Consider the following 27,832-nt stretch of genomic DNA (forward strand, 5'->3'; position numbering starts at 1 on the left):
CTACTGAGCCAGAGAGGGATTCGGTAACTTATGGTCTTTCACCTTTGGCTATGAAGATGTGCAATCAGGTGATCACATAGTTGATTGCAAGATAGCCTCTCCATACATTGATTGGGTTAATATAGACCGAGCAACCCAGGAACCAAAAGAGCCCATGCATGCTTATTATGAAAAGCTATTGCTAGCTTTTAAGCAGTACTGCGGATTATATACACTCTACCCTAAGGATATGGGACAATTTGTATCACAATTTGTGACTGGACTGGGGCCGGAGGTTAGTCTCATGATCCAGCAACACTTAATCTGCTGGCAAAAAAGCCTGTGGACGAAATCCTACGGTACACCAGGTACTGCAGTGATGAGGTGGATTCCAACCATTGGATAATAAATTTGAAGTTGATGCTGGTTCAAATGCGAAATGCATATACAAAAGAGCAGGTGAAGGCAATAGTAGGAACAATGGTTAGCAGACAAGGGAATGTTCCAGGAGGTGCCTGAATTACCTCAGTCACAGGACCGATGGGACAGGGAAGATGAAGAGGTGTCGCTGTAGATCCTTGAACAAGGAAAGATGTTGCGACCCTAGAAAAGACCAGTGCCTTTCATTTTTGTCAGAAGACCAGGCATTGGAAGCGCAAGTGTCGCCTTAACCCTGTGAATGAGGTGCAGGAAGGACAACTCGTACAGGTGGCAGATGGGGTAAATCAGTTACCGACAGTCACTAGACCAAGATCTCTTAATGCAGGAGGGAATCAGAATCAGTTAGTACAAGTACCCCAACCTCCAAGAATCTCGCAGGGCAATCAAACCTATCACCAGATGCCCTTAATGGAAGCGCTAGATGAATTTGATCAGTACCCATCCTTATGACGGTGCCTGAAGGGAGAGTAGGACTGTACGCTTGACGCAGTCTTCAAGGTAGAGCAAAAGTGGACCATACACAAATGCAGATGTAAATGGTCACCCAGTTGCATTCTTGAATTATACTGAAGCTCCATGTTCTACTGTGAGATCTGCAGTTGTCCAAAACCTGCCACTCTCGGATAATATGTATCCAAGTTGTAGGAATCTAACAAAAGGATGACAAACCCTGTGACAGAAGTGGTACCTGAGAAAATCAGAACCTTTCAGGATCAACATCAATTCATAGTGTGTGATTCGAATCTAGTCTGTTTGCTAGGGCGTGAACTCTTGTGCAAAATGAATTGTACCATCTATTGTATGATGAAGGGTATCAAATTACAGACACATTTTGAGGATATTGCTTTTAAACTGGCTAATCAGAACCATTACATAACCATGTCTCCTTTACTGACAGTGGAAGACATGCTGTTGGATTTGAGAAACACCTTCTCTCCAGTGGTATGAGACTTCTCTGGGGAAGAGATCAGACTGATTAGAGGAGTCGAGCCAGTCTGCATACAGATTAAGACCAATGCAAAATTCCCAAGAACACCTCAGTACAATCTGACCCCAGACATGATGGCAGGAATTACACCCGTAATTGAGTCCATGATTGTGCTGGGCATTCTAAAGGATATCATGGGAAGTTGTGCAATTCACCCATCATGGGATTTCAGAAACCAAGTGGGAAATATTGCATTGTTCAGGACCTTAGAAAGGTCAATAACATTGTGATTCCATGTTGTCCTATGGTACCAAATCCATCTGTGATCCTGTTTAAAATTCCATGCAAGGCTGAATGGTTCACAGTGATTGACCTCTGTCAGGAATTTTTCTCTTTCCCATTGCACGAGGAAAGCCAATTTTTTATTTGCTTTCCATCTTGATAATTGTGTCTTAATGTGATGTTGTTTCCCTCAAGTGTATACTGATAGACCATCCATATTCAGTCAAGTACTGAAAAAGAACATTGTCAGCTTGATTCTGCCTGGAAACTCAGTGCCAGTCCAGTACATAGGCGACTTCCTCATTGCATCTGAGACACAGGAGGCTTCTAAGGATGATACTATTGCTTTACTGAACTATCTGGTCAACAATGGGCATAAGGTGTCTCCAAGTACACTTCAGTATTGTCTTAACGAAGTACAGTATTTGGGTCATTGGATTGAAAAGGCAAGAGGAAGGTGTCATCAGAGTGAGTGGAGGCAACCATGAAAATTAATCCGCCTACTACCCAGAAAGAGGTTGAGATGTTTTTGGGCATGGTTGGCCTTTGGCGACAGTGGATTCCTACTTTCTCCTTGATGGCAAAACCTTTGCAGATGCTGACCCACAAAGATTTGTGTGATCCAGCATCTTGGGATAACAACTGTTTGCTTGATTCCTGGAGTTAAGAGAGTGTCTGTGTCATGTTCCAGCTTTAGGAATGCCTGATTACTCACAGCATTCTCATTATTCTGTCATGAGTGATAGGGTTGCCGTCTTTCTGTATTCACCCCATCACATGGAGGTGGCCATGGACCAGTGACCTACTTCTCAGCTACATTAGATCTTGTAGCTCCAGCATTACCTGGATGTCCCAAATCCGGTGCTGCAACAAGTGCCAGCATTGAACGGTGTGAGAGCATTGTGATGGGTAGTTCACCTACTGTATATGGACCACATTCAGTTGAGCTCTGAGGACAAGAGCCAAAGCACAGCATTTGACAAATAACAGGTTGACAAGAAATGAGCAGGTGTTCTTTGCTGCCAAGAATGTGACCCTGAAACATTGTTCTGTGTTAAGTCCTGCTATCTTGTTACCTGTTCCAAATACTAATGGGGAATGTTAGATTTGGGGGTCTCTAGTTGGCATAGGTAGGTACCTGTGACAAATAGTGACCCTTGCGTCTAGTCAGGGTAAGGGGCTACACTCCTAAAATAACCCCTGCTCACCCTCTTGGTAACTTGGCACGAGCAGGCAGGCTTATCTCAGAGGCAGTGTGTAAAGCATTTGTGATCACATACAGTAATACAGTGACAACACTACAAATGGACACCACACAGGTTGTATTATAAAAATAAGTATTTTTATATCGACTTAACACAAGACCAGACGACAAAAATCCACAATACTATACTCAAAAATACTCTCTTAAATGTTATAAAATAGCTCAGTTCTCTCAAGTTGTAAATGCGACACTTTACTCTCAATGTACCATAGATGCGTAGCGTAAAGGAAACAAAAGGGTTGCAGGGAAGGTGATGTGTTGGTTCCTTACACGCAGGGGAGTGGATGCGTTGGTTCCTTACTGCTGCGCAGGGGAGTTGATGCTCGCTTCGGTTTCTTACTGCTCTCTGGTGTGACGCGACACACTGGCACCTCGATGCGACACTCTTCTCCGGTGCGATGCGACAAAATGGCGTCTTGGTTGCTGTTAGACCTGGCATCATTGGCATGAGTCTCTCCTCCATTTTTTTTCTGTTTGCCTCCTCTGTTTACGATGTTTTTGCTGGATTATTGCTTTGGGCACTGTGCCACTGCTGATCAGTGCCACAGTGCAAGTGCTCCCTATGTTAAATTGTACATTGATTGGTGTTACCATGATTGGCTTGGTTGACTTACTGTTCAGACCCTAGTCTAGTGCACTGCGTGTGCCAAGGGCGTGTAAGTTAACTGCTGCTGGTGGGCTTGCAGCACTGGTTGTGCCACCCACAGAAGCAGCGTGCAAAATGTGTCTCAGGCCTGCCACCGCGGCGCCTGCGTGCAGTCCCTGACTGCCATGTTGACTTGGTAAGGAAACCTACTTACCAGTCTCTAAACCTTCACTTTGCCACATTTCAGACACCTCTATGGTAGGCCCTAGGGCAGGGTGCATTGTTGGTAAAAGGTAGGTCATGCCCTGACGTGTGTGGCATGACCTAATAGTGAATTACAGCCATTTTCGTTTTTCACTATTGAAGGGCTACCTGCCTCCAATAGGCCAGACTGGGCAGACTGATTATTAACTCCATTATAATCTATCTGACTCAGGGAGCATGGTAGCAAGTCGAGTTTAGTATCCCTGAACTCAGAATTTAATAACACACCCTTTAGGATGGATGGTTTTTAAATTCTATGTTTGAAAATAGCACTTTTAGAAAGTGGCTATTTTCTTGTCCAACTATCTACCGGTCTCTGCTGGTTTGGTGTGTGTGTCAGGGGCTGGGTGGCTCCAGAGGTCTGAGTGAGTCAGTGTGGGGTGAATGGGGCGTTTACACGTAGAGTGAGGGAAGAGTAGCCTGCCCTGCCTGACACAATACTGGCTCCGCCTCCTGCTGGGCGACTGATAGCCCTGCTCCTGCCAGTGACAATACTGGCTCCGCCTCCTGCTGGGCGGCTGAGGACTCTGCCCTGCTCAGTGAATAGGCCAGGTGCCTCTGCCTGGCAACACCCACAACAAACCTGAGATGGTGGGAATCGCCCTGCTTGGACAAAGGGAACAAAGGGAAAAAGGGGTATAAGAGAAGGACCCCTGAACCAAGAACTCAGATCACTTCTGACAAGGAAACCTGTACCAAGGACAAGAAGCCTGCTGATCTAAGGACTTGCCTCCCCTTTCTGCCAGAGGGCTGTTTTGCTGTGGAGGAACCTGAAAGCTGCTTCTTTATTTTTGCCAAGGAACAAGGAGAGAGGAACTTGGTGTGTACTCTCTGAACACTTGCTAGAAAATCTCCAAGGACTGGAAGAGTGCCAGTCTCCTGTTGAAGTCACAGGGCCAAAGGACTTCACCATCTACTGAATTGCTGAATTGCTGGAAAGTGTTGTTTCCAGTACACAAGGGAAAATCTGCAGTCTCGACGCCGCCGGGCCCGATCGACGCCAGCAGCAACTCCAGTGAGCAGTGGGTATCGGCCCCGGCTCCAAGTGACCCCGTCTCGACGCCGGTATCGACGCCAGTGAGGAGTGAGTATCGGCTCTGCCTCCAAGCGACCCCGTCCCGACGCCGCTGCTGATCGCATCGACTAGACGCCCGTCTCGACGCCGTGAGCGCTGCTCCGGCCCGACATCCCTCGACGCCGCTGCGGATTGACCCGACTCCGAGGCACGATCGACGCCGACCTCGACGCCGACATCTCGACGCCGTGGATCATCGTTTTCTTCGTTTCTCAAGGTACTGTACTTGTGGGGTCTGTTGCAACTCCAGGCTCGACGTAGCGCTCCTCGCGGTCGACGCCGAACCTTGGGAATCTTGTAGACTCGACGTCGTGTGACTCCTGTGGGGGTTACATTGTTGCCAAAGAACTGTGCTCAGAAGAATACTTTGCTAAAAAACTATTTGCCAAGAAGAAACCTTACTTGAACTATTATTTTTCCTTCCAAAGAGTATTTATTAAGACTGTGGTATATTTTTGTCGTTATTTGGTCTTGTGCTAAGCCTTATATAAAAATACTATTTTTATAATAACTTCTGTGTCGTGTCCATCTGTAGTGTATCCACTTTATTACTGTATGTGGTCATAAATGCTTAACACACTGCCTCTGAGATAAGCCTGTCTGCTCTGCCAAGCTACCAAGGGGGTAGCAGGGGTTATCTGAGTGTGTAATCCCCTTTCCCTGACTAGAGTTGGTTGGTCCCTATTTGTCAGAAGTGTATACCTCTGCCAACTAGAGACCGCCGGTTCTAACATTGGTGGTCAGCGGTGAGGATTTGAACTTTGCATTTATGACTCATGTGCAGTGATTAGTGTACGCTACATAGTGAAAGCAGACCATAACGCAGCCACAGTCCGTTTGGTAGGACATCCTATTTTTGTTCTCCGCTTTCCTGGAGCTTATTTTCTTAAACACTGCCAGTTTTGACCATGGAGAATGCCGGAGCTGCTACACCTGTGGAGAATGTTGTGGGGGAATTTGATAAGGAGAAGATAGATTCCTACACGCTAAAAGATCTAAAAGGATTTTGCAAGCAGTTTAAAGTTCCTACCACAGGTGTCTCAAAGAAAGAGGGCTTCCTCAAAGCGCTGAAGGCCTGGTTAGAGGCCAGAAATCCCTCTGATCCGGTGGTGGTACCGGAAGAGGAAGAAGAAGAGGAAGAGGAAGAGCCCACAGGTGGGCCAGTGTCATCTCCAGGCAGTAGTGCGTCCTCTAGGAGCCTTTCCCCCGAAGAATTAGAAGACAGGGAGAAGGAGAGGGGGTACAAGTTGGAAATGGCAAAACTCAAATTAGGAGGGCAGTTGGAATTAGAGAATGCAAGAAGCAAGAGAGAAGCTGAAATGGAGAGCAAAAGATTAGATTTTGAGAGAGAGAAATTAGCGTTTGAACGTGAGAAGATGGTGAGGGAGATGGAGCTTAAAACTAAGAGTTTAGAGTTGAATCCCTCTGGTGGCAGCACTCCATCTGTGCCTGCAGAAAGTAGGTTTTATTTTCCTAAAGATGTGATCAAGGATTACAGTAAGAATGAAGATATTAGCCAATGGTTTAAAGCGTATGAGTTAGCATTGTTGGCCCACCGGGTCCCTGAGAAGGATTGGGGAACGGGGTTGTGGAGCCGCTTTACAAACGAGGGGAGAGATACCTTGTTGAGCCTTCCTGCTGAGGATAGGATGTCTTATACTCATATGAAAGATGCTTTAATGCTGAGATATGGCTTAACTCCAGAAAAGTACAGACAAACCTTTAGAGAATGTAAGAAGTTGCCTGGTACTACGTGGGTTGAATATGTGTCTTTTTTCTGCAGAACCATGGATGGTTGGATAAAGGGTAGCAAGGTTGATAGTTATGATGCTCTTTATGATTTGTTTGCTTGGGAGCACTTGTCTAATAACTGTTTTCCAGAGCTACGCCAGCACCTTGTTGATAGCAAGCTATCTAACCCTAGAAAACTTGCTGAGGAGGCGGACCGCTGGGTCAGTACCAGGGTCCACAAGGGTCCAGTGGGAGACTCAGCCAAAGGTGGGCAGGGTCCCCAGCAGAAGAGTGGGGGGGACAGGGGTAAACAGAGGGAGTTTCAGAAAGGGCCCCAAAGTAGTCCCCAAGGGAACCAAGGGAAGGGTTCCCAGCCTCCCCCTGTAAAGAAGCCAGAGGCCCCGACAGGTAAACCTGTTCACAGGGGCCCCATGACCTGCTATGCCTGTAAGCAGGTGGGACACCGTTATTATGATCCCCAGTGTCCGATGAAGGATTCGAATGCACCGCCGCGTGCACCCCCTCGGCAGGTAGCGAGTGTAGCCCTGGGAGGGGAGGAGATGGGTGCCCCCGGTGGGTGGGGTCCCGCAGAAATGTCCCTGGTCTCTTTAGGAGACGTGGAAATGGTCCCTCCAACCCCTCTGCCTAGTAACACTAAGAAATATAGGCAGTGGGTGACCATTAATGGCCATAGGGTGGAAGCTCTCAGAGACACCGGAGCGAGTGTGACAGCTGTCAAGTGTCACTTGGTGTCCAGAGAGCAGGTGGTCCCGCATGCATTCTACCCCGTTGTAGCTGCCGACAACTCACAGAGTCAGTGTGAGGTAGCTCAAGTTCCCTTTGAGTGGGGGGGTCTCAGGTACTCTTCAGGTTGCTGTGAGGCCCGCCATGCCTGTTGATTGTCTCCTGGGCAATGATTTGGAGGACTCCCCTTGGGCTAAGGTGGAGAGAAAATCGCATCTGGAAATGTTGGGTCTGCCTGAGTGGGTGTGTGCGACCACCCGGTCCATGTCAGTCAGTAAGGGTGTTGATGGGGCCCTGGAGCCTGAAAGTATGGCCCAGGTCCCAACCGTGAAGAGAAGGGGCAGGGGGCGCGGGAAACCGTCCCCCATCGTTCCCGCGGTCCAGGAGGGAGCAGACCCTGAGGGGGATGCCCTGGAACCGACAGGAGAACAAGTGGCCGAACTGGGAGACCTGCCCGAGCTGACCCATTGGCAGCAGGATGGTGGTCCCTCCAGGGAGGAATTTTGTGCTGAGCAGAAAGTGTGCCCTTCTCTTGTGGGTATGAGGCAGCAGGCCTCAGCCCAAACGACAGGTGATCAGTCAGGATCACATTGGGTCTACTGGGAGAACGACCTCCTGTATAGCGAGCCTAAGGCTGCTGAACCTGGGTCAGCCCGTGTGCTGGTGGTACCCCAGCGCTTCAGAGCCTTCCTACTGGGGTTGGCTCATGACGTTCCGTTAGCTGGACATCTGGGGCAGGACAAGACCTATGACAGGCTTGTCACCCATTTTTATTGGCCTCAGATGAGAAGGGATTCAGATATCCATTGTAGGACCTGTCAAACTTGCCAGGCAAGTGGGAAAAGCGGGCGGAAGCAGAAGGCTCCCCTCCAACCTTTTCCCGTCGTCAGTACCCCCTTTGAGCGAGTGGGAATTGACATTGTGGGGCCACTGGACCCCAAGACAGCCATGGGCAACAGGTTTATCCTGGTCTTGGTGGACCATGCCACCCGGTACCCGGAAGCCATCCCTCTCCGAACAGTGACGGCCCCCGTGGTGGGACGGGCACTGATGGGGGTTTTCTCCCGCATGGGGTTCCCCCGAGAGGTGGTGTCAGACCGGGGCACCAACTTCATTTCGAATTATATGAAGTCTCTGTGGAAGGAGTGTGGGGTAACCTACAAGTTTACCACTCCTTACCACCCTCAAGGTAATGGGCTGGTTGAGAGATTCAACCGGACCCTAAAAGGCATGATCATGGGTCTTGAAGAACCAATGAGGCGTAAATGGGACGTCCTCTTGCCATGCCTGCTGTTTGCTTACCGTGAGGTGCCACAGAAGTCTCTAGGGTTCAGCCCCTTTGAGCTTTTGTATGGTCACCCGGTAAGAGGACCTTTGAGTCTGGTCAAAGAAGGCTGGGAGCAATCTCCCAGGAAACCTCCCCAGGATGTATATAGTTACATGCTGGCCTTTAGGAACCAGACTCGGCGCTTCAGAGATCTTGCTCAGGCAAATCTGGAGGCCAGCCAGGAAGAGATGAAGCGGTGGTACGATCAGAATGCCACTCTGGTTGAGCTTCAACCTGGTCAGAAAGTTTGGGTCATGGCCCCTGTGGAACCTTGTGCGCTCAAGGACAGGTGGACTGGACCGTTTGAGGTTGTGGAGAAGAAGAGCGATGTCACCTACTTGGTGGACTTGAAATCTCCCAGGAACCCCTTAAGGGTCCTGCATGTCAACCGGTTAAAGCCCCACTTAGACAGGTCCGAAGTGGGCATGCTCCTTGCCACAGATGCTGGGATGGAGGAGGAGAGTGAGCCTCTTCCTGACCTCCTGTGTGCAAAAGAAAAAGATGGGTCAGTGGATGGTGTTGTCCTCTCTGACACACTGACCCCCGAGCAGCAGCAAGATTGTCGCCATCTGTTGGTACAATTCCCTGATCTGTTCTCCTTAATCCCTGGTGTCACTCAGTGGTGTGTCCACGATGTGGACACTGGGGACAGCACTCCTGTGAGGCACAAGGCCTACAGGGTGACTGAAAAGGTCAGAGCATATATCAAGGAGGAGGTCTCCAAGATGTTTGCCTTAGGGGTGGTCGAGTCCTCTAGCAGTCCTTGGGCCAGCCCAGTGGTCTTGGTCCCAAAGGCTGCCGCGCCTGGTGCTTCACCAGAACTTCGGTTCTGTGTGGATTACCGAGGACTCAATTCGGTCACCAAGACTGACGCGCACCCCATCCCCAGAGCTGATGAGCTCATCGATCGGTTGGGGGCTGCCCGGTACCTTAGTACGTTTGATCTAACGTCTGGGTACTGGCAGATCGCCTTGACTGATGGGGCAAAAGAGAGGTCTGCATTCTCCACACCAGATGGGCACTACCAGTTCCGTGTGATGCCCTTTGGGATGAAGAATGCCCCTGCCACATTCCAGAGGTTGGTTAACCAGGTATTGGCCGGGCTGGAAGATTTCAGCGCCGCCTACCTGGACGATATAGCAGTGTTCAGCGCCAGCTGGGAGGAACACTTGCGCCACCTCCAGGAAGTGTTGTTGGCCCTGCGCAGAGCAGGCCTCACAATCAAGGCTAGTAAGTGCCAGATTGGGCAGGGTTCAGTGGTGTACTTGGGGCACCAAGTAGGGAGCGGCAAGGTGGCCCCCCTGCAACCCAAGATAGATACCATCCTGGCTTGGGAACCGCCCAAAACCCAGACTCAGGTGAGAGCCTTCTTGGGTCTCACGGGTTACTACAGGAGGTTTGTCAAGGGGTATGGCAACATTGTGCACCCCTTGACCTCGCTGACTTCCAGAAAGCAGCCGAGACTTGTGATCTGGACTGACGCCTGTCAGAACGCCTTTGACACCCTGAAAACTGCAATGTGTACAGCACCGGTCCTCCAGGCACCCGACTTTTCAAAAGAATTCGTTGTCCAGACAGACGCTTCAGAGCATGGTGTGGGGGCTGTTCTAGCACAGATGAATGAGGAGGGCCGAGACTTACCTGTAGCCTTCATCAGCCGGAGGTTGCTTCCCAGGGAACAAAGGTGGAGTGCGATAGAGCGTGAGGCATTTGCTGTGGTCTGGGCGCTGAAGAAGCTAAGACCCTACCTGTTTGTGACTCACTTCCGGGTTCAGACAGACCACAGGCCCCTCAGATGGTTAATGCAGATGAGGGGTGAGAACCCAAAGCTGTTGAGGTGGTCCATTTCCCTACAGGGCATGGACTTTACGGTGGAACACCGCCCTGGTACAGATCACGCCAATGCTGATGGTCTGTCCAGATTTTTCCGCCTTAGTGATGAGGACTCCCTGGGTGAAGGGTAGTTCTCCCCACATTTCAGCTGGAGGGGACACGTGTTAGACCTGGCATCATTGGCATGAGTCTCTCCTCCATTTTTTTTCTGTTTGCCTCCTCTGTTTACGATGTTTTTGCTGGATTATTGCTTTGGGCACTGTGCCACTGCTGATCAGTGCCACAGTGCAAGTGCTCCCTATGTTAAATTGTACATTGATTGGTGTTACCATGATTGGCTTGGTTGACTTACTGTTCAGACCCTAGTCTAGTGCACTGCGTGTGCCAAGGGCGTGTAAGTTAACTGCTGCTGGTGGGCTTGCAGCACTGGTTGTGCCACCCACAGAAGCAGCGTGCAAAATGTGTCTCAGGCCTGCCACCGCGGCGCCTGCGTGCAGTCCCTGACTGCCATGTCGACTTGGTAAGGAAACCTACTTACCAGTCTCTAAACCTTCACTTTGCCACATTTCAGACACCTCTATGGTAGGCCCTAGGGCAGGGTGCATTGTTGGTAAAAGGTAGGTCATGCCCTGACGTGTGTGGCATGACCTAATAGTGAATTACAGCCATTTTCGTTTTTCACTATTGAAGGGCTACCTGCCTCCAATAGGCCAGACTGGGCAGACTGATTATTAACTCCATTATAATCTATCTGACTCAGGGAGCATGGTAGCAAGTCGAGTTTAGTATCCCTGAACTCAGAATTTAATAACACACCCTTTAGGATGGATGGTTTTTAAATTCTATGTTTGAAAATAGCACTTTTAGAAAGTGGCTATTTTCTTGTCCAACTATCTACCGGTCTCTGCTGGTTTGGTGTGTGTGTCAGGGGCTGGGTGGCTCCAGAGGTCTGAGTGAGTCAGTGTGGGGTGAATGGGGCGTTTACACGTAGAGTGAGGGAAGAGTAGCCTGCCCTGCCTGACACAATACTGGCTCCGCCTCCTGCTGGGCGGCTGATAGCCCTGCTCCTGCCAGTGACAATACTGGCTCCGCCTCCTGCTGGGCGGCTGAGGACTCTGCCCTGCTCAGTGAATAGGCCAGGTGCCTCTGCCTGGCAACACCCACAACAAACCTGAGATGGTGGGAATCGCCCTGCTTGGACAAAGGGAACAAAGGGAAAAAGGGGTATAAGAGAAGGACCCCTGAACCAAGAACTCAGATCACTTCTGACAAGGAAACCTGTACCAAGGACAAGAAGCCTGCTGATCTAAGGACTTGCCTCCCCTTTCTGCCAGAGGGCTGTTTTGCTGTGGAGGAACCTGAAAGCTGCTTCTTTATTTTTGCCAAGGAACAAGGAGAGAGGAACTTGGTGTGTACTCTCTGAACACTTGCTAGAAAATCTCCAAGGACTGGAAGAGTGCCAGTCTCCTGTTGAAGTCACAGGGCCAAAGGACTTCACCATCTACTGAATTGCTGAATTGCTGGAAAGTGTTGTTTCCAGTACACAAGGGAAAATCTGCAGTCTCGACGCCGCCGGGCCCGATCGACGCCAGCAGCAACTCCAGTGAGCAGTGGGTATCGGCCCCGGCTCCAAGTGACCCCGTCTCGACGCCGGTATCGACGCCAGTGAGGAGTGAGTATCGGCTCTGCCTCCAAGCGACCCCGTCCCGACGCCGCTGCTGATCGCATCGACTAGACGCCCGTCTCGACGCCGTGAGCGCTGCTCCGGCCCGACATCCCTCGACGCCGCTGCGGATTGACCCGACTCCGAGGCACGATCGACGCCGACCTCGACGCCGACATCTCGACGCCGTGGATCATCGTTTTCTTCGTTTCTCAAGGTACTGTACTTGTGGGGTCTGTTGCAACTCCAGGCTCGACGTAGCGCTCCTCGCGGTCGACGCCGAACCTTGGGAATCTTGTAGACTCGACGTCGTGTGACTCCTGTGGGGGTTACATTGTTGCCAAAGAACTGTGCTCAGAAGAATACTTTGCTAAAAAACTATTTGCCAAGAAGAAACCTTACTTGAACTATTATTTTTCCTTCCAAAGAGTATTTATTAAGACTGTGGTATATTTTTGTCGTTATTTGGTCTTGTGCTAAGCCTTATATAAAAATACTATTTTTATAATAACTTCTGTGTCGTGTCCATCTGTAGTGTATCCACTTTATTACTGTATGTGGTCATAAATGCTTAACACACTGCCTCTGAGATAAGCCTGTCTGCTCTGCCAAGCTACCAAGGGGGTAGCAGGGGTTATCTGAGTGTGTAATCCCCTTTCCCTGACTAGAGTTGGTTGGTCCCTATTTGTCAGAAGTGTATACCTCTGCCAACTAGAGACCGCCGGTTCTAACAGTTGCGATGCGACAACGTTGGTGTGATGCGACATGCCCGACGGGCGTGCGGCAACTCGAGGATCTTTGGAGCCGCGACAGGCCCTACGAGGCGCTTCTCCGGTGATGTGACGATGACCTCTGTGGCAGCGTCCTGCTTCTCCGGTGATGCGCCGCGCTTCGGCGATGCGATGATGACAGCGGCAGCGGCGGCTCGCTTCGTCAGCGATGTGATGACCGCGGCTGCGGCGGCGACACGCTTCTTGTTGTTGCGTCGCACTTCCAGCTCCCAGCGACACGCAGTCTCTTAGAAAGCCCAGCACAACAGCAGGCACTTCAGTTCCCAGCAAGGGAATTCAGGGGGGAGCTGGTTGGTGAAGTCTTGTATCCCTGAGACTTCAGGCAGGAGGCAAGCTCTAGTTCAAGCCCTTGGAGATTCTTCTTCAAGTTGATAGAAAACACACTCAGTCCTTTTCTCCTCTCTTTGGAAATGAAGCAACCACTGCAGGCCAACCCCCGAACACACAGCACAGGGGTAGTCTCCTCCTTCAGCTTCCTGGTTCTTCTCCTCAGCAAAGGTTTGTCTTGATTCCCAGAAGTGATCTAAAGGTCTTGGGTCTGGGTCCCAATATTTATACTCCTTTTCCCTTTGTTCTCTGAAGGCAGAGAAGCATTTGCCTAGTCCAAACCAGTTCTGGTCAGTCCTGGAGCACTTTGTTGACATGTCTCCTTCTTTCCTTTCACGGTGCGGGGCAGGGACATCAGACACACCACAGGAGGTGGAGCCAGCATTGTGGAGGGAAGGCACAGTCCTATTCAGGTCCCAGGTGCAGCTCCTCCCTCCCATCTAGATGCAGATCTCTCTATTCACCACTGGGTCACCTCACCCTGTCTGCTGGAATTCCCCAGCCCTGTCACTCAAACTCCAGACAAGGAATACACAACCTAGCAGAGGCAGGTTTGGATGGTTAGACAAGAAAATGCCTACTTTCTAAAAGTGGCATTTTCAAACACAGAATGTTAACACCAACTTCACTAAAAGATGTATTTTATCATTCTGAGTTCAGGCATACTAAACTCGAATTTCTACCATGTTCCCTGAGTCAGTTAGGATTATAAAATGCAATAACCAAACTGCCCATTCTGGCCTATGGAGAACAGGTAGCCTTGCATTAGTGAAAAACGAAAATGGATGTAATTCACTATTAGGACATGCCACACACACCAGGGCATGTCCTACCTTTTACCTACAATGCACCCTGCCCTTGGGCCTACCATAGGGGTGACTAATATGTATAAAAGGGAAGGTTTTAGGGACTGGCAAGTGGGTGCACTTGCCAAGTCAGCATGGCAGTACCAGACTGCACACAGGCTCTGCAATGGCAGACCTGAGACACACTTTACAAGCTGCTCCGGTGGGTGGCACAATCAGTGCTGCAAGCTCACCAGCAGCATTGGTTACAAGCCCTGGGCACACGCAGTGCACTGTACTAGGGTCTGACAAGTAAACCAATCAAGCCAATCATGGAGTCTCTTATCCATATATCAATTTACTATAGGGAGCACTTGCACTGTGGCACTGAACAGCAGTGGCACAGTGCCCAAAGCATCTATAACCAGCATAAACACATGAGGCAACAGCGAAAAATGGATGGGAGACTCACGCCAATGGTGCCAGGTCTAACAGGGAAGATTGTGATTACCATGACTGTTTAGATGTTACTGAGCTTTGCAGCAAGCCCGGACTTTACGTTGACAACAAACCCTTGCCTGATCCTGATCAAGTCCTTTTTGTTGATAATTCATGAGTAAGAGACAATGAAAGTAATTTGAGAGGAGCATTTGCTGTTGGTACCATCTCTGGAGTGGTGTAAGCTGTTCGTTTTCAGGAAGTACAATCCGCACAGGTAGACTAAATCATTGCTCTGAACGGTGCATGTCATGTCTCCGAACAGATCCGAGTCACCATCTACACTAATAGCCAATACAGTTTTGGTGTGGTTCATGACTTTGGACAGCTATGGTCACAGAGGGGGTTCCTAACTTCATCAGGCTCTCTGATTAGGAATGGAGAGTATGTGAGACAACTGCTGGAAGCATTGCAATTACAAAGGGAAGTGCCTGTTGTTAAGTGCACAGCCCATGGAAGAGAAAATTACTTTGTTACCATGGGGAATCGATATACAGACTAAGTTGTTCATTTTTATGCTACACATGCATGCATTTTCAACAGGGATTACATTGGCAACAGTACAGAGAAGACCAAACTCAGCATACTGCTAGCTGTTGATGGGATTAACTCGGTCATTTGTCAGTGGAAACCACAGACCAAGAACAAGCTGGTTGGATCAGAGCAGGTTGTGAGAAGGGAGAAAGTAACATATGGGTTTCAACTGATGGTAGAACTGCATTATCTGATTGCCTGTTAAACCTAATGGCAAAGACAATTAATCTAGCAGCTCACATAGTAAGGGATACCATGGTGAGTTGTTCAGGCAGACTTTGTTCAATCCGAGGTTTCACGTGATTGCAGAAGCAGTGTGTCATCGGTGTATAACGTGAAAAGAAATTAATGCTCGGATAAAGACAGTTGCTGCCTTGAGCCACATTGGCAGATCGGGGAGTCCTTTCAATCGAATTCAATTGGATTTTGTTGAGATGTTTGCGTGTAATGGCTTGAGATACATCTTGGTTGTTGTAAACATCTTTTCTCAATGGGTGGAAGTCTACCAAACTAGAAGGTGTGATAGTCTCACAGCAGCAAAGTTATTGCTGAGGGAACTCATTCCTAGATTTGGATTCCCAACTACATTGAAGTCGGATAGAGATCCACACTTTCATAAAGATGTCATGAAATTGTTGTGTACCACCCTGAGTTTGGATCAAAGACTGTATTGTAGTTACAGTCTGGAGGCATTTGGCATAGTGGAACAAATTTAAGGGACTTTAAAGGTGAGACTGGCTAAAGTGTGCACCTTAGGTTCCAATGAGTTTGCTCAGCATTCCTGACAGGAGAAGTGGGTTATAACCACATAAAATCTGGGAAGCGCGCTGAATTTGCCTGCTCTGCCTGCCACTGCATTGATCAATATCACAGATAACTTGATCCTTACCTACTGTAGATGATTGGCTGATGTAGTTTGTTCTTTGTCTCATCAGTTTGAAGCTGAAACTGCACAGACTTCGAAACACCTCTGCTGTGACCGGAGCCCAGGTGATTGGGTGCTTGTCTATCTTGACTCTCTGTAGTGTAGACAATATATGGTGATATAGCTGACAAATTCTGCTGTTAAGTGTGGAGGAGTACCAAGTTGGATCCATGCTCCCAATACCCGACGAGTCACAGATCCCTCTGATGAAACAGCTCCTCTGCCAGGAGTAGTTCCAGCCATGACTGAGGGTTCACTAGAGAGGGCAAGCCAAGCTGTGGAGGTTCCTTAAGGAGATGAATACCCAACAGATCAGGCAGAGGGGGAGTATGTCATATAAAGGCATTTCTCTAGTGTGTGTGCCAATCAGTTAACAATGCGTGTACTTCTCCTTATCCTGAGTGTTTGGTAATTCGACATACATAAATTGAGCGTGTGTAAGTTAAGGTGTATATACAGCATATGTTGTCAAAAGGACGTAGTAAATATCCCGTGCTCTTTTGGTCAATGCATGGGTGCGTGCAGATTGCAGTATTACATATATATTGGAGACTCGACAGAGATGCCAACAGTGCAGTTGCGTTTAAGGAGGCATTCTGTGTCTAGGGCGTGTTTATTGAAAATACGGTGCTCATTACATTGTTGGTGCATTTTCAGTACATTGATTATAAACAGTGCAATTATGCAAAAGCGTACCTCAATTCCTAGATAGCAGACTTCATCAGGTAGCCGATGAGCTCTTTGACCTGCTGATGACAAATTGGAAATTCAAAGTATGGTAATAAAAAGGGGGTATATGATATGGTTTGTTGGTTGAAGCTTTCCTCCTCGTGTCCTTTGAGAAGTACCTGCTGCGAGGTGCAGCACAACTTGTGCTGGCTCTTCCTTTGGCAACCTGGATGTGGTAGACTAGGAGTTGCAGTATTTGTATTCTTGAATGTTGCTACAGTTTCGACGACGAAAAGTCTCTCTTCAATATCGACTCTCCCACACATAAGACATTGCAACCCCTAGTCTGCCACATTGCCTACATTACCTACATGTGCCTACATTGATTTTTTTGAGTCAAATGTTATTGTAATGCACATGCACTTTTATGGGCAACCCTAACCCAGGCCTATGGGGTCTGGGCATGTTTCCCACATGGATTGTTTTAATGAAATGTTATTCTATTGCACAGGCACTTTTATGGTCAATTCGACCGAAATAACTTTTTTTGATTGATTGATTATAATATATATATTTTTTAAATATTAAATATATTTGTATTTTAATTTTTAACATATTTATATATGTTTGTATTTATTTTGTTTATAAATATTTTTCTGTTGTTGTTAACATTTTGTTAATTTTGAATTAACTGGAGTAGGAATATTAATTTTTAGCTGTCCATTATCCAACACTTTCCCTACTGTTGAACTGACTGGAGTGGGAATATTGAATTTTTACCCCTCCGTTATCCAACACTTTCCCTACTGTTGCACTCATTGGAGTGGGAATATAATTTTTTTCCCATCCGCTATCCAACACTTTCCCCATGGTTGCACTCACTGGAGTGGGAATAGTAATTTTTAACCTTTCGTTATCCAAGACTTTCCGTATTGTTGCACTCATTGGAGTGGGAATAGTAACTTTTACCCATCTGGTATCCAGTACTTTCCCTACTGTTGCACTCATTGTAATGGGGAAAGTAATTTTGACCTCTCCTCTATCCAACACTACTGTTGTACTGACTGGAGAGGGAATAGTAATTTTTACCCCTACGCTATCCAACACTTGTGTATGTATATCATGTGATCAAGGCCGTGTCAGGCCGAAACGCATCAGGGCGATCATGGTGATAGAGCAATAAATAATTGAAAGCGCAAGAATTGGGTTTGTTTCCGTCCGTTCCTGTGGGAAGGGAAGCTGTAAAGAACGGTCAAGAACAATATATATATATATATATATATATATATATATTTATATATATATACATATATATATATATATATATATATATATATATATATATATATATATATGATCATGTGATCAAGGACCGAGGTGGGCAGAAACGCGTCATGGCTGTAGAGATCCTGGAGTAATAAAAAATACTTCTGCTGCACAACGCTGTGGTCCGTGCCCGTTTTTCCAAAAGAAAGACTTTTCCAAGACGGAGTGAAGCGACGCTATATATAGATGTATTCACTGAAAAAACCATAGGTTTCACACATGTTATAGTTAGCTGGAAATTTTACTGATAAAAAACCAATGAAATTCCCCCGTTATAGTTACTGTAGGCAACTATAACTCACGCGACCGCAATCCTCTGCTGATGCTAATACTGTATTTAGACACTTATTTGCCCATGTCTTCTTCCATTAAATTTTAGCTATACATATATTACAAATATTTTTTTTTCATAAAGACACATATGTCATCAGCACAGGATTACGGTCGCGTGAGTTATAGTTGCCTACAGTAACTATAACGGGGGAATTTCATTGGTTTTTTATCAGTAAAATTTCCAGCTAACTATAACATGTGTGAAACCTATGGTTTTTTCAGTGAATTTGCAAGGTTTTTTAAATGCTAATTCCTAACTATAACGTGTGTGAAACCTATGGTTTTTTCAGTGAATTTGTACGGTTTTTTAAATGCTAAGTTACTTTACGCCATTCGTGGCGTGCGCGCCCACTTAACGCAGTTTGTTCCGTGCGCGCACGGTGCGCTTCGCGCACCGTGCGCGCACAATGAACACGCGGTGCGCTTCGCGCACCGCGCGCCCACTTTACGCAGTTAGTGCCGTGCACGCACGGTGGGCACGCGGTGCGCTACGCGCACCGCGTGCCCACGTTACGCTAGATGGGCCATGTACGCACGATGCGCTTCGCGCACCGTGCGCACATGGAGGACATATTATGCGCTTCCTTGTGATAGGTAATCTGTTGAAATTTTTTGGGGAAATGCTGTGCTCATATATGGGTGGAGAGAGTGTGGATTTTTTTTTTTTATATTTTTTTACCGTACGCGTACGGTAAGCGTAATCGGCGAAATTTTCGAAAAATAAAAAATTACCGTTTTTTGCCTTGGGGGATCTTTGAAGACTCAACTAACATGGTTATGTGCATGGGCGCTGTCTAAACAGCCCCTTTATATGTTTTTGGCATTTGTTTATCAGCTCCCCCCTCAGAGTGCGAGAGAGAAAATGGCGGCCGCCGCTTCCTGGTTTCGACCGATTCGAATGTTTACTAAGATCTAACAGCCAATCAGAATCGCGCTCGCGCACGTCACCGTACGCGTACGGTAAGCTTACGGTAAGCGCACGGTAAGCGCACCGTAAGCTGCCACAGATATATATATTGATTTAAAGGCTATTTTCTCAGATTCTACTGAACAGATTTACACCAAACCTACAAAAGGCACTTCCTTGACCTGGGGACTACCTCTCTGCCAAATTTCATTAAATTCTGTTCAGCCGTTCGGGCTGTAGCCCTGTCTAAAGGTCCTATGGAAAAATGCACGGGAAAAACGCGTTTTGGGACCCCCCTTTTATCTCAGCCCCCGCTTGACGAATCCCCCCGAGACTTTCAGGGTAGGAGCGGAGCGTAGCGCCCCACCTATTTTGAAAAATTCACGAGGATTCGTCGACCGGCGCCAAAGTTATTCAAAATAGAATTTCCTATGGAAACGTGGTCCTATATATAAAAATATATATATATATATATATATACACATATATATATATATAGATAGATAGATAGATAGATAGATAGATAGATAGATAGATAGATAGATAGATAGATAGATAGATAGATAGATTTATTTGTAAATTGTATATCATCTTAAAATTATGAAATACATTAAAATTAATAGTTTATTAATGGTTTTGTAGTATATTATATATATATAGTAATTATTATGTATGTGTGTTTAACTTTTTTAATTACGTGTATTTGTTAGATTTGTTAAAATGTATATTAAATCCAATTTATTGTTTCAATTAATGTCATTATTTAATGTATTTAATATTTACTATTTTTTTATATATATATAAAAAATCAATAATTTGTCCAACTATATTTTTGACATCGATATTTTTTATCACAATATTTTTATACTTACCTGTTTAAGTATAGGGAGTCGATATTTTTGCATTCTATATTTTTACCGCAATATTTTTCTCATCTTTATTTTTGGAAGTCAATATTCTGTCAGTGAACCCTTTTGCACTGTAAATAAGTTTCCTGAATGAAGATAACCTATGCATGAGTGAAAGAAGAAACAAAAATAGGGACACTTCATGTAGAAGAAGAAAGAGAGCTAGGGATGTCTTCGAAGCTGTGTAAATGTTGTGTAAGGACTGTTAAAAGAACTTTCTAAGAGCCAAGCAAAAGTTGCTTAAAGAGTATCTTTATACGTGAATAAGAGGTTGAGTAAAGAGAGTCTGTGCAAATGATCCTCTCATAGTTGCAATCCGAGTCACAATGAAAATGGAGTCTGGAAATTCGAGTCATAAGCACAAATATATTATAGGTAAACTTAGGGGCCGATTCCGATCCGGGTCGGAAAGCACTCCGACCTAGTCGGATCCGGAGTGTTTTCCAACCGAGCCGGACCCCTACAGTCCGACCGAGCGAGTACGATGCGGTCGGACTTCCATAGAAGTCATGGGAGACAGTCGTACGACGCGTACATGGGCTCCCATTGACTGAATGGGTACGTCTCGAACAAGTGCGGCCCCTACAGTGGGTACGCATTGGTGCCACCCGCACCGTACATGCCTGTGTTGGAGAGACCCATAGGTCTCCCCCTGTGTCCGAGTCGTAGGGCTGCGGGTGTCAGGGGGTCTGACGCGGACCCCAAAGTCTGACTCCGGGAGCTTTTGCTAGCCTGACACTCCGGCTCACACAGGCTGTCCAACGCGTGCATCGTACTGGCTCGGTTGTAAATCGCATCCATTGCACGCCACGGTTAGCTTCCGACCGGGACGTACGGAGCGGTTCGGACCCGGAAACGGCTCGGTCGGTGAATTTCATGTAGCTCGCATCGTACTTGCTCGCTCGTACAGCTGTACGAGTTGGCCAGAAAACACGCGTATGGCTCGTAGTTTTTCCGGCCGAACCCGATTCGGTGCCCTTCCGACCGAGATTGGAATCGGCCCCTTATTGTAGGAGTAATCATAGTATTAGCTGTAGTCATCACTGAGCCCATTTTAAGCTCATACAAGATTGCGGAAAAGGGAGTGGGGGTACATGGGACATCCACACCTACTACTGCTTCTTCAAAAGAGGGTACATTAGGATCTGAAAAAGGCTTAATAGATAAGACTAGTTGCTTTCTTCATGTTGATTTGTCTAAAGGTGATTATATTCTGAATGCCTATGCTAAGTAGTTTTATGAATATGTCAATACTATGGAAGTGAGAGATTGGTATGTGTGTATTATGAGGACTACTTCTCAAATTAAAATATGGTACTCTCTGAGATACCTGTTTGTAAACATTTGAACAAATATGAATATTATAAGCAGGAGGCGAGAATGGGAAATTATTTTGCACCCACAGTAACATTAGACACTGCTTACGCGCATAGACATAACCTAATCTGCATATTAACAGACATAGAAAATACATTTGTAGATCAAGTAGAAGATAGACACCGGGGACTAGTTGTTAAGTTTAATAATCAGTATAGTACGCTTGAATGGACCAAGGAGGAGTTAGGCTAAAGAAAGCTATAGTCCTATAGCTTTAGATTGGGAACAATTAGGCAAGCTTTGCATCTGTCAAGTTCAGAGTCGTTCTCATGGGGGGGAGCTTAGTTAAAATGGGAACCAGGCAGAGTGCTCAGTGTCTACGTGGCTATCATGAAAAGGCAGCCTTCTATCACACTATATGGGACTGTCCTCTCCTACATCACATATGGGAAGGGGCGACAACACGGGAAAACAGATAACGCTCACACCACCGCTGCGGCTTCCTAATATTTGGGACGCTACTGATCTTACAGAAGTAGAACAGCAATTACCCACACTGGGGCACACGCTAGTCAAGAGAGAGATAGCAATGAAATGGGGGCAGCGGAATGACCGTAGATCAGGAACTGGGCAGCGGAAATGAATAAATGCATGGTTGCTGAAAAAGAAGTGTATAAATCTAGAGGGTGCCCTAGGGAATGGGATAAAAAATAGGAAGGGTGAAACGCGCACAGAGGAGGCATATGTATATCCCCAACTGCCGAAATGGCCATGTCAAGGCGCAATAATCATATATCCGGATTGTTGGACTAATTGAATATACAATGTTTTACCACTGCTACATGATGTAATATGTTTGAAAGCTATGCATACAAATGTTTTGTGAATTTTATTATTATAATTTTTTTTCTGGAGTTTGAAATCAATAAAAAAAACTATTAAAAAAAAAGTTCAGAGTCGCTTTGACACTGTATATGTGGGACAGAGTGTGTGTGACTGTATCTTTCTAGTCAATGGGCCTTGGGAGATGTTTCTGCAAGAAGCCGTACAAAAGCCAGGAGTATATATTGTGCATGGGAACGATGCATATGTTCAGCTCTCCAAACAATTGGAATGGTACTTGATATGTGGCAGTTGTGTTTCCAAAGATATATCTTGTGGAACATCTGGAAGGTTTGGAGGGAAAATCAAACCATAGAGAAAAACTTGGGCTGAGTGCTGGTGAAGCTGTGAGAGACATATTTGGAGTGATGATACCTAGTTTAGGTGTGATGCTGAACGACATCTAGAAGTTGTCTACTATTGTGGATAAATTGCCGGTTAACACAGCTCAGTCATTGCTGCTTATAGATGGGGAAATGGGTTTGATAAGGCAATGCTGATGCAAAACCGTCTTGCATTAGATGTGTTACTGGGAAAAGAATGTTGAAGGTCCAGCAGTGTTGTACTTATATCCCAGATAAAAGTAAAGATTTTAGGGTATATATGAGTAACATAACTGAAATGCATCATGAGATACATGATCTGGCAGCTGAGGGAGCTTAAAATAAGATTGGAAAGGAATTTAGTGAAGTTGGAAGTTGGAAGTTGGTTTGCTAAAATAGGTAAGGGAATTCTTTGATATATCTTGAAGCCAAATATAGTTGTTGTAGTTTGTGTTATCATCTTCGTGGGTATGGTAAGAGCATACAAATGGCACAACAAGAGGCAAGGGGAAAATTCCTTAAGGGAAAGAGAGTGAAGGGTGGAAAGACTGTAGGAAAGTCATTATGAGAATTTGAAGCGGTTGGAGGAGTTCAGATAGAGGAGACTAGCTACGGCATCCGCTTAGATCTGTCTTCTCTACAGAGATATAAAGAATGTTTGTGATGACTCAGTGTCATCAGAGGTAGGAACTGATGCAGCGGGAATCACGTTTTATATGTAGGGGTGCATTATACTCAGACATGTAGAATGAATCCGCATATAATCCTTTGTTGTATTTACAGAAACTGTTAAAATCGTGAAATGGATTAATCTGAAATGCGATGTGCTTAGATAATGTAAAAGTGACATGGAAAATTAACGTGGAATGTAAATGTAATTATAAGAAACCATTAACCTGACGAACTCGTGTTGACAATTATTCATATACTAAATGCGTTTATTAATCATGTAATTCATATGTAGGTAGATGTATTAATTGAAAATGCCTTAATTTCTATGCAAGTTTGTAAAGCTCATTCTATGCTTCCTTATGTTAGCTGAACTTCGTATGCCTGAAATGTAGTTCCTGGACACTCTTGCTTTAGAATGAACGGTCGAATTTCATGTGCATTGTGAAATTGATTCTTTCTCATGTTTTGTGTTGCAGGTGAAAGAAATGCTCTTTTTAGCTACAATAAAGTTTTTGTTTTAGTAGTCAGGCAAGGAAAGAAGAAGTTACAATTGTGTGGCTGAGTCGATAGAAGAAGGTCATTGTGTTTTACAGAGGATAAGGCCTGGGAACCAAGGACAAAATGTTGCAAGGAAAGAACACCGCTGTCCATGGAAAAATACCTATAGACTGTACCGAGCGCAGATGGAGTGATCCGCAAAGAATCCTCGCAAAGTTACCTATGAATAATGTGATGATGGGAGTAGGGAAAATGCCCACTTCTTCTTATGCCTTCAGGGGAGAGCATCTGAGAGCAAGCTCTGCCTCGGTAGCTTTATGCTACATGACCCATTGACTGTGGAGAGACTTCTTAGTAACACCCCACATGCTGACAACATTTTACCCTTCTTCCATGAAGATGCTAATGTAGGGATGTCACTTTAGTGTTAGTATAGGGATAGATTAATGCTCTTTACTCATTAACCCTCAATGCAGGGAAATGTGGACTTATGCTTTCTGATCCTCTGCGTCCTGCTTCTTTAATTAATTGCATTGTTGGTGCTACATCACCCTAATTGGATACGCAGATGTGGCTTTATGCTAATTCCGATGTATTTTTACACTCTTGTCTTGAGAGGTGCCTTTATGTTCTGTTATTTTTCGCTTTCTAATAAATCAAATTAACTTTACATAGTTGTCTGTGGTTACTATGCATCCAAGAGGATTCTTGGTTAATTGATTGGCTTACTAACAATTTGATTCCCCTCCACGCTATCATGCTGTGAAAAAAACACATTGTATTGTGTCTCTAGAACAGGTCCATAAATTATGAGCCCAGCCCTTTCAAAGACTTTATTGTAGGTGACTGAGTCATCACATATGGACATCCATTTCAAGAAACAAAGCACTGCAAATACTTTTGTGAGAGGTTAGATGGCTGTACTTATGCCTTGTTGAAACTGTCACTTTCTGGTTGGCTAAGGCGATACCCCAGCTAGGCAGAACCTACCACTCCCACCAGGGGTGGGTGATTAAACACACTGTATAACTTGAGCTTACCCTTAGATAGCTTGGCACTGAGCAGTTAGGTTTATCATAGATGTAGTGTGTAAAGCATTGGCACAGCACTGACTAACGATAAATACATTGAATGTTACAAAAGTGACTTCACACATGATGTATGTAAATATTGTTTGCATTCCACACACAATAATCAACAGAACATGAACATTATGTATTTCGAGGCATAAATCACACTTGGAATATTCACTAGCAGTACTAGGCCAAACTGTGTCAAAAGGACTTTCACTGTACGGAATGTTATGTTATGTTACGTTAAAATGAAAGCGCACGTACACCGGGGAGGTTTCATGGCGCTATTTAGGTTGAAATCCAGGTCATAAAAAGAGAGTTTAGAAAGCCTGTCGGAAGTTTTTAAAAGACTCCTGAAACCGAGAAGATTGGTACAGGAGCGAATATCGAGGGGAAGAGAATTCCAAAATATGGGGGCCAAGGTGGAAAACCTGGCACCACCAGTGCGCTTTAATCTAAAATAAGGAATGAGTAATACATTTTTGTGAGCTGAATGAAGATTTCGTGTAGGAGCATATTTGTTAATCATATTACCAACAAATTTAGGGCTCTTTCCATAGAGTGACTTAAAAATAAGACATCTAGTCTTAAATGCGCACCGCTGAGCATCCGGAAGCCAGTGTAATTGCTTCAGAAGGGGAGTGATATGATGATGCCTTGGATGATGAACAATCAAACGAGCAGCCTGATTTTGTACTATCTGTAAACGTCTGGAGAGATAAAGGGGACGTCAAAATATAATGAGTTGGCATAATCAACGTGGGACATGACCAAGGCGAGAATCACCTGAATCCGGGCATCATGAGTAAGGTATCTGCAAATCTTTTTTATCCTACGGAGTTGAAAAAAACAAACGGAGATCACTGAGTTAATTTGAGGCTTCAGAGTAAGATCCTGACTGATGATCACCCCTAAGCTTTTTGCCGAGCTAGAAAGAACAGGGGGCTGGCCCAGCTCTGTAGGCCAGAAATGAGGTCCCCATGGATTTTTAACAATGCCAACTGTTAAAACCAGCTCTGTCTTGTCCGGGTTAAGTTTTAAATGGTTCTTGCTCATCCATTGACTGATGAACAGCATGGTCGATTGAAAAGCATGAACCGACTCTGAGGAGTTACTGGTGGAGAAAATAAGCTGAAAATCATCTGCATAGGTGAAAGTGCAGACTTTACGCTCCTTCAGAGCTCGGACAAGAGGGAGGAGATAGAGATTGAACAGCAGGGGAGAAAGAGAGGAGCCCTGAGGGACTCCACAGGAGATTTTGACTCTAGGAGCGGTAAATTGGGCTGAACAGGCTGCCTGGGAGCGATTTTCCAAACAGGAACTAATCCAGCTAAGGGGAGGGCCCGCAATTCCTGCATCCCTCACACGGTCGACCAAAAGAGAATGGTCAACCGTGTCAAAGGCAGCAGAGAGATCAAGCAGGACGAGAGCCTGCAAGGAGCCTCTATCGACCTCACCACGGAGGGTGTCTAGAACTGTGAGAATTACCGCCTCAGTGGAATGCGCTAGACAAAAGCCAGCTTGATGGGAGTCCAAAAATTCAGATTCCTCCAAGAATTCAGTAAGACACCCTGTAACATAGGAATGCCCTTGCACACCTTCATACTCAGCACCCTAATGCACTGCACTGATACCCAGCGGGTCAATTGCTAACACACAGCATACCTCATGTCTCCAAGCCTCCCTCAACCCTGTACCTTGCCCCAACTGTGCTACGCCCCCAGATGGAAGGTAAACAGCCCTTCCCTCCAGATACTAGGCCACACGCAGCTAAGTCACACTTAGTAAGGGTCCCAGGGAAGCAGGTGAGTGTAGGTAGCAGAACTAATTGGGAGGCAGTAGTCAAAGGGGGGTTTGGCAGCCACTTGAGACATTTACCCACAGGATGCGGAGCAGAAGCGGGCTGTGAGCAAAAGTCAGTCAATCAATGGTTTCCACAAGGGCCTTCCGGTACCAACACAGTTCTGTGAAGCACAGGTGTGGTTTTATACAGTGTCTTGATCTGCTTCCGATCGCTCTAGGAAGCCTTCCTCCAGCCCAGTCAATCACTCTCATTACTGAGCCCAAGCAGGGCAATACCACCTGGCAGCACAATGACGTTGGGAACCGGTTAAGAGAAGGCAGTTGGGCCACTGCACTGAGGTCCAAAAAGGGAACAATCGGTGACTAGAGAATAAAGCAGGGGAGCCTCTCAAAAGGAGGCAACCAGTCAGGTACACGTTAATTAGAGTTGTACCCAGGTAATAAGGGTGCAACATCTGCTGCACATTGAGAAGTGTTGCACCAGACCATTCTGGTCACACACAATGAAGAGTTGCAAATTCCATGCCTCCCTTAGAATGAGGCACAACATCCAGTGCATGTTGATATGGACCTCACTTGACAATTCTGGTCACATACAATGAACAGCTGCAAATTCCACACCTCGCTGGAAATGAGGTATAATGTTAGATGTGTGATGATAAGGGTCACACATAGGCACAAGTTCAGCAATGCCTCACAAAGTTGAATGAGGCACTTCTATGGTTACACCACCACCTCCAAGGGTTGCATCCTGTGAATCAGACACCACACGCAATGAGCATGCAGTCAGCATATAGCACGAGAGAGATGAGGCACGATCAGTGAAGTGAGCCACATGGGATCCCGCAACCGGTAAATGTGCTCACCATCAACAAGATGCACATGCATGCCAGGGTCCCCAAGATGTAGATGCTACACACCTTCGATGTGGGCAAGACTTCTGGTGCTCTGCACAAGGCAATCCGGTCTCCAGGCACAATTGTAGTTCCACGCTCATGCCCCACTACAATTTGAGATTCAGCAGACAATGTGGGCATTTAAGAAGGCACCGCTCTCCCAGTGTACCAAGTAGACAGTGTGGGACCCATTAGGGATCTTTGATGTCTTTTCCCAGCTGAAGTATCGCGCCAGTAGTTATACTGGT

This window comes from Triturus cristatus, chromosome 5_2 (assembly GCF_964204655.1).
Source record: "Triturus cristatus chromosome 5_2, aTriCri1.1, whole genome shotgun sequence".
Lineage (NCBI taxonomy): Eukaryota > Metazoa > Chordata > Amphibia > Caudata > Salamandridae > Triturus > Triturus cristatus.